This window comes from Canis aureus, chromosome 7 (genome assembly GCF_053574225.1).
Source record: "Canis aureus isolate CA01 chromosome 7, VMU_Caureus_v.1.0, whole genome shotgun sequence".
Taxonomy (NCBI): Eukaryota; Metazoa; Chordata; class Mammalia; order Carnivora; family Canidae; genus Canis; species Canis aureus.
In genome coordinates, this window is record NC_135617.1 from 52,611,799 (window position 1) to 52,624,317 (window position 12,519).

Here is a 12,519-nt window from a genome sequence, read left to right on the forward strand (position 1 = left end):
CAGTGTGGAGAGCAGGGAATTAACAGCAAACGGACATGAAGAATCTTATTGGGGTGATAAAAATGTTCCAAAGTGGATTTATGTTGATGGTTGCACTATTTGATACATTTACTTTAAAAATCACTAGACTGTACTCTTAACGTGCAAAATGCCTCAGTGAAATTATTTTGAAAAAGTTCCAGGGGAGGATGGTGTTCACTTGGGTGGCTTGCATACCTTTAGAATGAGGAGGCTCAGTTGAGGCCCTTTCCTTATTCTCTTACCTTACGTTTTGCTTTTTTGCCAGCTAGAATCAGCCTGAACAAGGACTGGTGGATCCCCAAAAAGGGTCAAGGAAGAGGGTGGACTTCCTTGGAGTGTTGAAGACTCTCCTGCTCCTGAAGGAGAAAATAGGAAAAGGCAGAGTTAGTGCAGAATCACCTGAGCTTGGGTGGGGTATCTTAGGAGCTTCAGAAGAAAAACCCTTTATCAGGCAGAACCCAGAGCTGGAGCAATGCACATAGGGACTAAGGGCCCAGCGGGAAGTATAAACCCAAGTTGAGGCCAGAGAGGAGCACTCTGCCAGATAAGCAAGGAAATGGATTTCCCGTATGGCTTGGGGTCGGTGAAGTTTCCAGCCTGGTTGTGTCTTCCTTTGGTGTGGTGGAGGGAATAGCTCTGGTACTGAGCCTGTAGAGGTAATACTATGCTATGCAACTCTACTAATGATATATGACACAAATTCAGAGTGGATGGAGCAGAAGATGCATAAAGTTCTCTCTCTGTAGTTTGATAATTTCACTATTCTGTGGCTGATTCTGCGAGGTTCCAGTTAGAACATAGAAGCTAACCAGTAATCATTCTAATAATTACGCTTCCAGGGCACTTCCATGGAACTAAGTAAGTGGCAGGTAAGAGAGAGATGTGAAGGGGAGTGGAGGATGTTGAGAGATATTAAGAAGAATGCTAAGAAGGAAAGAAAGGCCAGGATACCATCAGAAGGTCACAAGGTATAACATGGGAACTGGGCACCCTGGCTTTGCCATCACAGACTGGATTCTAGGCCAGGCTACCTCTCACTATTATGTGCTTGTCCTTGAAGAAGTTGCATAAAGTTTCAGATCTTCAGCTTCCTCACGTGTGAAATGGAGACCTGGCAGTGCCTTCTACACAGAATTCTCATGGGGATCAAGCATCCAAGTGCTTGGCACAATCCCAGGCACATATTGTTGCTCATTAAGTGCTAGCAAGTTGTATTATTGTAAGTTCTCATCACAAGAAAAAAAAAAATTAGTGACTATGTGTGGTGATGGGTGTTAACCAGACTTACTGTGGTGATGGTTTGGCAGTGTATACAAATATTGCATAATTATGTTGTATACCTGAAACTAAAGAATGTTTTATATATGTCAACTATACCTCAATTTAAAAAAAAAGCATTATAAAGAGGCCCACGTGGTAAAAAGCTGACGCCTCTTGCCTAATAGCTAGGACCCATTTGCCATCCAGATGAGCAGGCCACTTTGAGAGCAGATCTTCCAGCCCAACTCAAGTCTTCTGATGGCAACAGCTCTAGCGATTAGCTTGACAGCAACCCCACATGAGACTTTAAACCAGAACCATCCAGCTAAGCTTCTACTGAGTTCCTGACTCAAAGACACTTTGAGATAACAAATATTTATTTTTTAAGCAAAAAAAAAAAAAAGGAAAGAAAAAAGGTAGTAAGATCATGTAGTGGGGGAACATTAGTGGGCATCTCCTCTTTCACAAGCAGCAAATAAAAGTCAAAGCACACTTCTGGTTAGGGTTGATGTTTCTGGTGGGTATACCAAAGACTATGTCTGTTTCTCACCCTGTCTCTCTAACCCTGAAACAAGTCAAAGTGAAGGTATCTTGCTGACTTATAACAACTATCTGCAGAGGGGACAAAAGTGCTTTCTGCTTTGGTCAGAGGAAGAATTCATGAGCTGTTTGTATCGCAAACTGCTTAATTAGACTGCTAGCACTGGCTCCTCGCCTTATGCGTGAACTGTTACCAATAATCCATTTTAACCCCTCTTAAGTTCCTAATGGCAGCTTCAGTAACTGAGAGTTTGGGGGGGGGGGGCAATTTTTGAGCCTTAAATATGTACAAATAAATCAGGTGACTTTAATATTGAGCATGTTAATCTGTACTTGTAAAACAACAGATAGAATATATGCATTATTTACAATGTCCTGTGGACTCAATTTTTTAAGATTTATGAGACGGTGGATGTTTTCGTGCTTAAGTTGAGTTAGGAATAGCAGTTATCATCTGTATCATGTAAACTTAATTTAACCTGTAAGGCCATAATATCTCATTTTTATAGTTAAGTATGCCTTTATCCCTCAAAATCATGCCAAGGTCACCCAATTGTGCCCTTGCTCAGCCAGGACATTTTCACTAGCTGGTTTCACTTGGAAGGCAACTGAATCTGAACTTCATCAGGAATGTCAGTTCTGCAATGTGGCCTCCAAATCCAGTTTTCACACCCTGAAATATTCTATGACCTTCCCAATACTTTAAAAATAAACCCAGGGGTATCTGGGTGGCTCAGTTGGTTAAGAATCTGTCTTCGGCTCATGTTATGATCTTAGGGTCCTGAGATCAAGACTCACATTGAGCTCCACATCAGGCTCCCTGCTCAGCAGGGAGTCTGCTTCTCCCTCTCCTTCTACCCCCACCCCTGCTCATGCTCTCTCTCTCAAATAAATAAAATCTTAAAAAATAAATCAATTTAGAGGAGGGTTGTGGTGGGATGGGCAAAGTGGGTGAAGGCGAGTGGGGGTGAAGGCGAGTGGGAGATACAGGCTTCCAGTTATGGAATGAAAGGCACAGCATAGGGATATAGTCAATGATATTGTAATAGTGTTGTATGGTGACAGATGGTAGCTACACTTGTAGTGAACATAGTGTAATGGATAGAGATATTGAATCACTATGTTGTATGCCTGAACCTAATGCAACAATGTGTGTGAACTACACTCAAATAAAAAATAAAAAATTAAAATTAAAATAAAAAAATAAATTTATTTTGTATTTAAAATAGCCAGAATTTGGGATGCCTGGATGGCTCAGTGGTTGAATGTCTGCCTTCAGTTCAGGGCATGATCCTGGAGTCCTGGGATTGAGCTCATATCGGGTTACCTGCAGGAAGCCTGCTTCTCCCTCTGCCTACCTATATGTCTGCCTCTCTCTCTCTGTATCTCTCATGAATAAATAAATAAAATCTTTAAAAAATAATAAAAAAATAAAATAGCCAGAATTGGCTACATTTTTGTTCACTATAGAGAGCCCTGACTGATATATACTTCTCACACATCAGTTATCTCATGCAAAATGTGAGTAGTATAAATTACACATTATTAGCCCTAAATTAGATTTTTTTTTAAATTGTATTTTTTTTTAATTTTTATTTATTTATGATAGTCACAGAGAGAGAGAGAGAGAGAGAGAGAGGCAGAGACACAGGCAGAGGGAGAAGCAGGCTCCATGCACCGGGAGCCTGAAGTGGGATTCGATCCCGGGTCTCCAGGATCGCGCCCTGGGCCAAAGGCAGGCGCCAAACCGCTGCGCCACCCAGGGATCTCCCTAAATTAGATTTAAATGTTAAATAAGTAATCTAAATATCTCTCTTGCAAATAATTACCAGGAAAATTATCTCATATTTATTTATTTATTTAAAATTTTTTTTTTAAAATTTTTATTTATTTATGATAGTCACAGAGAGAGAGAGAGAGAGAGAGAGGCAGAGACACAGGCAGAGGGAGAAGCAGGCTCCATGCACCGGGAGCCCGACGTGGGACTCGATCCCGGGTCTCCAGGATTGCACCCTGGGCCAAAGGCAGGCGCCAAACCGCTACGCCACCCAGGGATCCCTATCTCATATTTAAAAATGAAATTAGACTGCTTGCTTCTTTCTCCATTTCTTTCTTTCTTTTTTTTTATTTTTTTATTTTTGTTTATTTATTTTCATTTTTTTTTCTTTCAAAGAAATTTACATGTATTAAAATAAGAAGAAAATGTCTGGGTGCATGGGTGTTTCAGTTGGTTGAGCGTCCAACTCTTGGTTTTAGTTTAGGTCATGATCTCAGGGTTGTGAGCTTGAGCCCTGCAGCAGGCTCCATGCTTAGCATGGAGTTAGCTTGAGATTCTTTCCCTCTCCCTCTGACCCTTCCCTGTGCACATGTGTGAGTACAAATGCACATTCCCTCTCTCTCTCTAATAAACAAATCTTTAAAAAAAGAAAAGAAAAGAAAAGAAAAAATGTCCGTGGGTGAGTTGGAAAGTTATTTTCTTTAAAAAAAACAGCTTTAACATCCTTTGGTAATAAAAATATTATAATATCTTGAACTCTATGGATATTAAAATTTTAATTAATGAAAGATATTATTTTAGAAAATGTATAAGAAAACTTTGATCTTCTAGGAAGAAAGATGATATAAAATATAAGATACCATCATTAAAGATATTACAATAGGCATATAATGGACTTAGACATATGTGCACAGCCAGCTGGAAGAGATGGGAGGAAATGGAGTCTTTGTTCCAAGGGGCCAAGTGACCAGCTGATCCCTGAGAGATGTACGATATGGATGAAGGATAGCATGGACATGTGGGTCTCTGTGACAAGGGTTCTTCCATGTCAAAAAATACAGATATTGTTATTTTTAACAATGCACAGACATTTATATTTCACATTCTCTTTTAACTTGAGGTCATTTTCAAACTAGTTTTATGTAAGCATTTTTCTCACCTTGTTGGAGTTCTATTTCAAAGAGAAACTTTTAAGGAACTAGACAGGATGAGGCAATACTTGGAGAGGCTAGGGGTAAACCCAGTGTCATTCAGAACCTCTATAGACTAGTGATTAGTGCTCAGTAGGCAAATGATGCTGTATCAGAGAGCATGAGGCAAATGACAGTGTTATCTGGGCAAGAAACACAAAATATAGTCCTGATACTCTCCCTCTGTGCTCCTATTCTCCATATATGCATGGAGTCTGAATAATTATTTCTTGATTTAGAGAGGAAAAAAATGCAAACTCACGCTCTAATTACCTCAGATACTCAATGATAAAAAATAGAACAAAATAAACTCATGGTTCAACTTGAAGTTTTGAAGGAAATGTATGCTTGTGTTTTCACAGTTTTTTTCCTTCTAATTTAAAGATTAAATAGTGTATCCATGTCAGATTATCTCCATTTTCTTATCTGTGGTTCAAACTTGAATACTTAGAATTTAATAAGGCATAGTGATGAATATAAAAGAATAAAAAATAGGATTCCTGCTTTCAAAGAGCCTTTAGAATCTCAACCATGGATAACTGCAAGGGTCTGCTGGTCCAGCTTCCTGAACCCTGTCTTTGTTCTTTGCTGAGTTTACCATCTACCCTACAGTTGATCTCTACTACTTCCATCATGTCTCACTGCTACTGCCAATGACTCCGTATGACTCTTAGAACAACTTTCAAGCCCCTCCACAGTATGGTCTGAACCCACTGTCTAATTCAGTCTTGAACCATTTTCAAGTGGGAATCAGGCAGTCAAGCTAGCGTTTCAACTGTTCTGAGACCAGTAAACCTATCTTTACAACCAGGCTCCTCTTCATGCTGCTCTCCCTATTCAATGCTCAGTCCCCTTCTCCATGTAATCAAATCCTGTCTATTCCACCTCTCTCTACTCAATTGTTTCCTTATAGGTCCATGTCTTATTTCCAATTTCCCTTTTTTTGGGGAAGACTTTATTTTTTGGAGAACAATTTTAGGTTCATAGCACACCTGAGCAGAAGGTACAGGTATTTCCCATATATCTTCACATATGCATAACCACCCTCATTATCAACATCCCCCACCAGGTGGTACATTTGTGACAACTGAAGAACCTATGTTGACACATCATATCACCCAAAGTACATAATTTACATTAGGGTTCACTCCTGGGTGTTGTACATTCCGTGGGTTGTACAAATGTATAATGACATGTATCCACCATTGCTATATCATACAAAGTATTGTGATTTCCTTTCAGTTCTAGACACTTTCACATTGCTATTTATTTACTTTAGGAGTGTGTGCTCTTTCAGTTATTAAGCAAATATTTCATAAACACTATTGTCTGACAGTGTAATTGACACTGGATGTATAGCTGTGAACAAAACAGACCTAGTTTCTACCCTCTTAGAACTTATAAATGAATGAGGCAAGATAGACTGTAAGTAAATAAATAAATGAATGCAAATAATTCAAGTGATAAGAGCTGCAAAGGCAAAAAAAAAAAAGAAAAATTAGAAAATTATGAATAACAGAGGGGCCTAAATTAGATGGGGTAGAGGGTGGGGACAGTGTGTGGTCAGGGAGGGTCTCCAAGGAAGTGACATTTAAACAGATCCTGAAGGATGGATTAGGCAGCAAGAAGGGTGGCAGTTATCTGCAAAGGCCCTGAGGTAGGAAGGAGCTCAGTGAATTTGAGGAAGTGAAAGAAGCCAGGGGAGGCAAAGGAAAGTTGGGAAAGATGAAGCCCTTTCTTGCTATCTAGACCTTGAACTCCTTAAGCTCAGAGACCCCATTTTGTCTTTCATATATTACCCTTCATTGCTACCCTGAGTACCAGGCACAGTATTTAACATATAGTAGATACACCAATACATTGATAGATTTGACTACTTTACTTATTTACATTCTTACTAAGATATCAAGAGTTTACTTAGGGAATTAGAATAAGTTTAAAATAATGCATAATCAAGTAGAGTTTTTTAAGACTTTTTTAAGACTTTAAGTGTAGAAACTAGGTCTGTTTTGTTCATAGTTTTAAGTCTTTGTTTTAAGACTTTGTTAAGTCTTTGTTTTAAGACTGGGGTAGGTTCCAGGCACTCTCATTCTCAGAGGCCCTACTATCCCCACATTATTCCAAACGTGTTCAAATGGACCCATAGTTTACATCAAACATTGTTTATATGTTACCACCTAAAAGTAGAGTTGAGTCAAGTTGTTTTTCATGATGATAAATTTGTGGACATTTAAAGACACACATATTAATTTTGATTATGCAAGGTTTTTTTAAAGTTGATTTACTTTCAGAGATCTCAAACATTTTTTTAGACCCTAAAAAGAACTGTAGGTCCTGAGCATTTTGCATAAGAGGTACAGCCTGCAATCAAGGGTTGAACTGGTTATAAGAACAAATGCACAGGGATTTTGAGATGGGAAAGATGAGGGAAAGGAGATGTCAGCAGAGCAGGAGGTCTCACATGCGGCTTCTGGTAACCTGCTGATTTGCCTGGCCAATACTACTACTCCCAGGAAACAGGAAGTAAGAGGGCACTTGGATCCCAAAGCAGATGCTAGTGAGTCAATTGAAAGCACTAGGAGTCTTGGTAAGAAGTAACCATATCTTTTTAAAAATTTTGGAGTATCCAAGGACAGACAGTCAGATTTTATGAAGGCAAATATCAAACCATCCAGGAAAAAAAAACTTAGGTCTGATTACCTGGCCAGAGACACTGAACAGAAAGATATCTCTAGAAGGTGAGAGAGCTGTCAAAAATCTGATACCGAGGATACAATGAACAATGTGGATGGCAGGAAGCTGAGAGCTACAGACATTGTGCAGGTTGAAATCCAAGCTCATTGAGGTCAGATTTGGAAAAGACCAACTGGGAAAGAGAAGGCATAGATACAAAGACAGCGTCTTTGTTCAGACTGCCAGAACATAACACCATTGACCGGGTGGCTTACACAACAGACATTTATCTCTCACAGTTCTGGAGGTTAGAATAGAAGTCAGGATGAAGGTGCCTGCAAAGTAGGTGTGATTCTGAGGCCTCTCCTTTTGATTCTAAGCGGTGTGCTCGAATAACCTCCTCTTTGTGGGCAAGGAGGGGGTGGAGAGCAAGCTCTCTGGGGCGTCTTCAAATAAGGGCACTGATCCTATCATGAGCACTCCACTCTCATGACCTCATCTAAACCTGAGTATCTCCCATATAAAACCACTGGGGAGGGGGTTAAGGCTTCAATATGTGAATTTTGAGCAATATAATTTAGTCCACAGTGGAAGGGTACACCTAAAAGAGGAGCAAGGGGATGAGCTGAGACTTGAGAAAAATAAGCACAGTTCTTTTTTTAAAAGGCAGTGTAATAATGAAGAAAAGAATAGGGACTTCAGATTCACACAGTACTGGCTAAATCCCATTTATTAACTACGTAGCCTTGGACCAATTACTTAACATCTCAGTTTCCACAGCTGTAAAGTGAAGATAAAAATGCATACAATATAGGGTTGTGGTAAAAATTAGGAGATTGAGGGGTTAAAGTGCCTGACACAGAAAAAAGGCCCTTTGAAACTTTTGATGGAGCATGGAATGCACAGGAGTGTGCATCAAGAGCAGAAGATGTGGTGGTAATGCGTGACAGAGAGAAACTGTTGAGTGCTGAAATGCACTGTTCACGAGTACCAGTTCTAGTGAATGGGAGGCAGGACTGGGCAGCTTCTCTAGTACCTTCCAACTCTGAAGTCTCATAAATCCGTTTACCTGTGAAGAAGCAAATCTATTCATCTCACCTACTTTGCTGTAACTATCAATCCATTTGTCTCAGCACTCTTCCAAATATCTCTTTCAATCTTCCTTATGGTCTGACAACCTAATAATAATAGCTATTATTATTCCTATTTTACAGAGGTACAAACTGAAGCTCAAAGAATTGAATCACTTACTTAGCCCAAGATTATACTGCTGGAGAGTAACAGAATCTGGATTTGCATCCAGGACTTCCTGGCTTCCACCTCAAAACACCAGCTTTCCTGATCCAACTTTCGTGAAGTTGAATGTTCGTCAGACAAGAATCAGTAGGAAGACACTGGAGCACAAAATGAGTGGGATATTGTAAGAGAACGCCCAGCTTCGAATGAGCTTATGTCTCCAAGGTTGAACAAATTCCATTTGGGGTACCAACAGAATTTATACATGAAAAGACTGTTGGCAGTTGTTCAGGGACTGTGGAGCCAGGGAGGGGTGCCAGAAGGCTGGATGGGTACACACTGTTCCAATTTGTGAAAAGGGGAAGAAAGTGGATTCTGCAAACTATAGATGCCAGTCCTGGGCAAAGTTCTTGAAGGGCAAGTTGTGAACATAAAAAAAAAAAAAAAAAAAAAGAAAGGAAATAATTATTAGGTGCCAGTGAGTTTTCAGTGAGAAGAAATTATTCTAGATAAACCTTTCTCCCCTCTGTGATAAGGTAAAATACTGCTATGTTTTTATTTAGACAAGTCATTTTGTTCATTCTGATGAACAAGTTACAAATGTATATACTGGGGGATAGACAAATGGAGTCATAACAAGTTAAAAACCTATTCTTTTCAACTTAATAAATAATTTTAAATGTTATTGTTTCCATGAAAAATATAAATTTTGGCTATTCATTTTTTTCATTTCTTTCTATCATTCTTTCTCTTCTTTTTTTCTATCATTCTTTTCTTCTTTATTTCTGTCACTCAATAGTTTTTGAGCATCTCTATCCATCTGGAGAGCTACAAAAAGGCTGACTCAGTTCCCTAAACTCAAAGTGTTTCAAGACACTAGGGTTCCCACTCTTAATTCAAATCCTGGGCTCAAATCCCACCTCCATCAGCTCACTAGATTTGTGACCTGTGGAAATAACTTGACCTCTGTAAGCCTCAGCTTCCTCATTCACAAAATGAAGATAAAAACAGTTCTAGCATTATCAGGTTGCCTTGTGTACAGTAAGCATTCAATAAATAGAGCTATTTTTATTTTCAATAAACTATTCTAAGTTATGGCACTTAGGGAAAAAAGTAGCACAGGATCCCAATGTTAATCATGGCCATGTCCTTTCCTATGTCTTTCGAGATTCTTTTATCAGCTCCTTTTTATTTATATAGATAAGTAATTTGTTTAATTTTCTAGGCCAAACTCACTTCCTTTTGTGGTCAGTTCCATAGGTTTTATATTAACTGAGGGCTTCAACTTGGCTTCCTAGAACATTATTTTCTTATGCTTACGAGAGGCAGATCAAGGCTCCAGTGTGGCCCTAGGAAGTACAAGAGGAGACTAAGTAGAGAAATCAGGGTCAGCCTTCTGGGAATGAGTGCTACCTGGGGTTAGATTGGGGGTAGAGTACAGGCCCAGTCTCAAATACCCATGGACACCTGACATGTAGGAATGTGTGAATCTGGCTTGGTAAAGACTGTATCTAGTAACTGTCTTTTGTTGATTTGTGCAAAATGTAGGTCCAGTGTTGATGGCATGTATGAATCTTTTTTTTTTTTTAGATGAAATCCAGAGTTTTATAAGAAATCTCCTAGTATTTCATTGTTAGCAACTAACTTAAAAACAAGTCTGAGAAGCAAGATTCAGCCCACTGGCCATGAGCTTGGCTCCTGAAAGTGTTCAGTGTTCCACGGGCAAACAGCCTCCCCAGTCAGATCTACGCCCTCCCCTACAGAGGAGAAAAGGGACTCTGGAAGTCACACAGCTAATTGTAGAAGCTAGGAGACTAGAACCAAGCTGACAGAGGCAGAGTAACCTTGTAGTTACAGGTTGAATTTAAGCATTTATTTATCTATCAGTCAAAATCCTCTAGTGGCCAGCTTCTTGCACCAAAGAACCAAGTTTCTGTGAACGTTGTTTTGGAATTACTGGGGAGAGTCTTTACTGCAAAGAGAGGAAGTGGGAAGCCAGAACGTCTAGGTTTTATTTTTATTTTAAGGGTTTTAAAATTTCTTCCACTCTCCTCTCACTTTTGCCTATCTTTTTCATTTTGAGAGCCAAGTCCCCAAACTGCAGAATCCAATTCAGGTGGTCCCTTCCAGGTGTCACTCACATGGTGGACCTGTCTCTGCTTACCAACTCTCCTTTGTTGCAAGGATCTGTTTTCAGCTAAGAGTGTGCTTGGCATAAGTCTGATAAATTCACTCACTTCAAGTGTTAATAGCAGCAAGGCCCAGGTATCTGATAAGAATAAGAGCCCGCAGTCACCTGTTATCTCTTCTTTTGCGTTTCACACTCTTTTAACTTCAAAGTCAGTTTTCCGTCCCTGTAAGGGCAGACCCCTAGATAGCTGGCTGGGAGAGATCCTTTCTTCTGCCTGGGGAGTGAGAGAACTGTTTTCCCACAGAGGTTAGAGCATGGCCAATCCGGCAAAAGAAGACAATTGAGGATTTTCAGGAAATCCAGATAGGAGTCCCTCCAGCTATTTTTAAAACTTTTCCGCAAATTGGACATATGTATATATATTCATATATCTATATGATATATATTAATAATTTGTATATCTATATAATATAGAATTATATATAAATATATATCTATATAATATATAAATTATATATGTGTGTGTGTGTGTGTATATATATATATATATATTTTTTTTTTTTTTTAAAGCAAGTAGACGTGGCTTGGAGGAAGCAAGGAGGCGAGAGGGGCCTAGAAGAGCCAGGGAGGAGGGGCGGTGGGCGGGCGGAGGGCGAGCGCAGGCGGGAGGCCTTGGGGTCCGGGCAGTGGTGAGAGGCGCGCGCCCTGCCTGGGTTCGGGCTGCGCGTAGGTCCGCCGGGCTGTCCCCGAGCAGCGCTGCAGGGGAGCTCGTGCTAGGGCAGGGGGCTCGCTGGCCCAACGCTGCCGGTGCCCCCCGCCGGGGCTGGGGTCCGCAGGTTCTTACCTGTCTCCGCTCAGAAGCCGACGTTCAGGTTGGGTGAACAGAGCCCGGCTCAGAGGTGAACCAGCGAGTCAGGTCAGTCCTCGGTTCACTGCATCTGCGCTGCAAGGACCTGGTGCAGGTTTTCGAATTTAACAAAACCCCCTTTTCCTGTAGGGACGGCCCGGAAGCGGTAACGTGGGCGGTGCTGGCGGAGAGGTAGAGCAAACCTTGGGAGAAGGGACAGAGTAGAGCAGTCAGTAAAGGTGATCTGGGGGCAGCTTCTGTGATAAAAGCTTCAAACCAGAATGGAAAAATAAAATTTTTAGACTGTCCTCATCCATGTACTGTCCTTTTTTTTTTTTCTTAAAAGTTATGTGTTGCTGGGGGAGGGGGCATTGGGAGCATTCATTTTTCTTCCTTTCCACTTCCCACCAACCAGTTGATAGCAACTAATTAGGAACAGAAGGACTTGCTCAAAGGTAGGCAATGGGATGCTGAGAAAATCAGCTGGAAACTCCTCTTGCCTCCATCTCTCCTCGTGGGGTTCAATGGGACCAGTCTATGACTGCTAAGGAGAACTTTAAATGATTTGTGAAAAGACCTGACATCTAAGGTGGTAAGTTAAGTTAATGATAACAAAGGAGGAAGCACTAGGCACTCAGTTTTTAACATGTTAGGAGGAGGTATTACTAAAGACTGATAGTGAAGATGTCTTACATCAAAGGAAATAGGCAGAAAACGCAGAATAGAAACTCACATTTCCTCTTGATCAATGGGGGTTGGCTAAGCTGTTATTTCCAAGTGGAAGATGCCAGAAAGTTTAGTAAGAGAGCAGTTTTCTGACAGGTGGACAGAGAATATACTATTA

At 40.4% G+C, this 12,519-nt stretch overlaps 1 protein-coding gene across 12 annotated transcripts in view; it reads right to left on the reverse strand.

Moving 5' to 3' along the window:
• PAQR8 (progestin and adipoQ receptor family member 8) overlaps positions 1-12,288 on the reverse strand; it is a 95,366-nt gene extending 83,078 nt beyond the window's left edge. For 4 of the 12 annotated variants that reach the window (XM_077903684.1, XM_077903679.1, XM_077903683.1 and 1 more), the window contains exons 1-2: positions 11,673-12,270; positions 264-377 (exon numbers count right to left, since the gene is read on the reverse strand). The gene's annotated coding sequence lies outside the window, so the exon portion shown is untranslated. Of the gene's footprint in view, positions 1-263; positions 378-8,712; positions 8,856-11,672 lie in introns of all 12 variants that reach the window. The other 8 variants (XR_013383360.1, XR_013383362.1, XR_013383363.1 and 5 more) reach the window with 5 other exon arrangements.
• Positions 12,289-12,519: the final 231 nt, after the last annotated feature.